General features: G+C 39.7%; 1 pseudogene; it reads left to right on the top strand.

The window, feature by feature from the left end:
• Positions 1-414: 414 nt before the first annotated feature.
• Positions 415-953, top strand: LOC148148344 (ubiquitin-like FUBI-ribosomal protein eS30 fusion protein pseudogene; annotated as a pseudogene).
• The last annotated feature ends 1853 nt before the right edge of the window (positions 954-2806 follow it).

The raw sequence follows: 2806 nt of genomic DNA, 5'->3' as shown, positions 1-2806 counted from the left end.
TGCCAGAGATTCTCCACAACTTTATGAAATCTAAGTCATTAATACCATTTCTCTGTTCACTTGACCTGTTGAGTATTTTCAGTTTTTTTTTGTTTTCTTTTCAGCACCCATGATATTTTGCTTTTGTATTAATTAACTAGCTGAGTTCATCTGACTGGCTGATGTACACAGTTGATATGCAAAACAAAATTGTAGGTATTGACTACAATGTTGAGCCATTGTAGTCAATACCCAGTCATTCTACACTGCTCTGGGTGCCATGTACTTAAGACCAAAAGGACAAAGTTGCATATACTCAACTCATGTACCTAAAAATTGTATTCTTTCGTCCTTTCTTTTGTTTTAGGAGGCAATCGGGCAGCTTGTAACTGTGGAACCAGGGCTCGATTTTCTCGATGAGATTCCTGAAGCACCATGCAGCTGTTTCTATTTGCTTAGAAGACCCAGACTTTTGATATGGCTGGGGAAGAGACTGTAGGGAAAATTAAGGCTCATGTTGAATCCCTGAAGACTCTACGCTGTTGAACAAGTGATCCTCTTGACTGGCACTGCCTTCGATGGCAATGACTTAAATTGGCAAGGTATCTGTGAGCTCTGCACACTTGATGTAGTTGTTCGATTGTTGGGTGGCAAGATCCATGGATCTCTTGCTTGAACTGGAAAAGTAAAAGATCAGACTCCTAAGGTTGCTAAACAAGAGGATAAAGATGACTTGCTCTGCAAAGGGATGCAACCAGTACTTTTGCCATTTTATAAATGTTGTGCCATGCTTTGGAAAGAGGAAGGGACAAAAGTCAAACTCATAAAATGTTTCTTTAACAGAAAAATCACTTGATATGATTCATGAATTGACATCTATGTCTCACACTCTTATGGACTGGATTTGAATTATTTCAGAAATGAATATTCAATGCTATTCAAATTCTGTTGTGTGACTAATATATATTCTTCCAACAAAAAAGTCTTATTTTTGTGTCTCTGTGGCACTTTGTTACTTCTTGCATTCTTAGTTCACTTGAGTTCTCAATTTCTGCATTAGTTGGACCAGATTTGATTTCAATAAATCAGTGGTTTTGGGATGAAGGTTTGTTCGCTGAGCTGAAAGGTTCATTTCCAGATGTCTTGTCACCCTACTAGATAACATCTTCAGTGGGCCTCCGAGCGAAACACTCAATGTGTTTGTTGATAGAGTTCCACATCGAATTAGACCCCATCTACCACCCCCTGAAAAAAGAATAGGAAATTACATCACCAAAGGGAATGACATCACCAACCCAAAGAAACCCAAACATACAAATAGAAAGCAGGAATTATCAGCAGTGCTTTGCCTGAAGGCCCACTGAAGATGTTACCTAGTATGGTGACAAAATGTCTGAAAATGAACTTTCCAGCTCAGCGAGCAAATCTACATCCAGAACCTCAACCTGAGCTTCAAATCTTCTCAAAACTCACTAAGATCAATGATTTATTTGTTTTAAATAGTTTTAAAAAATCACACAACACCAGGTTAATGTCCAACATGTTTAGTTGGAAGCACTAGCTTTCGGAATGCTGCTCCTTCATCAAATGGTTGTGGAGTATAAGATTGTACAGTCCAACTATTGGACTATACACCTGTTGTGTGATCTTTAAATTTGTACATTCCAGTCCAACACCAGCACCTCCAAATCTTGTTTTAAATAATTGCCAAAAGGCCATATTACTTTTTAAGAAATTTTATTTCTCGGAGTGATTGCATGGGTGAGAGCATAGTTGGAATATTTGACTGCGGATTTCCCTGCAGTGGGGAGTAGCTGTCCATGGTTCAGCCTGGCTGGTTGAATCAGTCATGATTGGAAAAGAAAGTGATGGAAGAAGCTAAAGAAAATGAAAGTCTAATCAGTTAATTTATATTGCAATTTGTTGAATCTTTAATTTATTTTACAGCATTGCAATAGTTCTTTCTCAATCCACTTGCAAGTTGAATTTCTCGCCCTAATTGCCCGAATCTAATTTAGAATGACAGAGGAAGATGATCCATATTTGCAGTGCAAATATAGTTACGTTAGAAAGGTAAGATTCATTACCCTATGGAGCCAAAACTATCCAAAGATCTCGAAGGCTTGAAAGTGATTCAAACTACATGCTAATCATTGATATGAGGAGATATTGTTGATGACAACCCATCAACTACAGTACTGCTTCAAATGAGGTAAACCAGCACCTGTGATCAGATCTCTGGCACCAACAGAAATATTGCGTGCTCCTGGCTTATAGTTCGAAGAGCTGTCAGGCAGTTAATCAGACCCCTCCTCGTTCTATGCCAATATTAAGTACAATCTCAGCTATTTCAGGATGTCTATTGTTTCCATTTTAAACCAGTCTGCTGTCCCATATATAACGGCACAATTGAAATACGGGAAATGGAACAATTCACTCTACTGTAGTTCCTCCTGGACAAATTTCACTTCCTACAGAGATTCTCACAAGGAACATGGGGCGGCACAGTGGCTCAGTGATTAGCACCAGGGACCTGGTTTTGATTCCCACCTCAGGCGACTGTCTATGTGGAGTTTGCACATTCTTCGCATGTCCGCGTGGATTTCCTTCAGTTGCTCCAGTTTCCTTCCACAGTCCAAAGTTGTGCAGGTCAGGTGAATTGGCCATGCTAAATTGCCCATAGTGTTAAGTGCATTACTCAGGGGTAAATATAGGGTAAGGGAATGGGTCTGGGTGGGTTACTGTTCAGGGGGTTGGTGTGGACTTGTTAGGCTGAAGGGCCTGTTTCCACTCTGTAGGGAATCTAATCTAAACTGATGTACTCACT

Source organism: Chiloscyllium plagiosum, unplaced genomic scaffold (genome assembly GCF_037043375.1).
Source record: "Chiloscyllium plagiosum isolate Xiang-an unplaced genomic scaffold, Cpla_swu_hap1 HiC_scaffold_13, whole genome shotgun sequence".
In the NCBI taxonomy this organism is placed as follows: domain Eukaryota; kingdom Metazoa; phylum Chordata; class Chondrichthyes; order Orectolobiformes; family Hemiscylliidae; genus Chiloscyllium; species Chiloscyllium plagiosum.
This window is presented reverse-complemented; position numbering and strand designations above follow the sequence as displayed.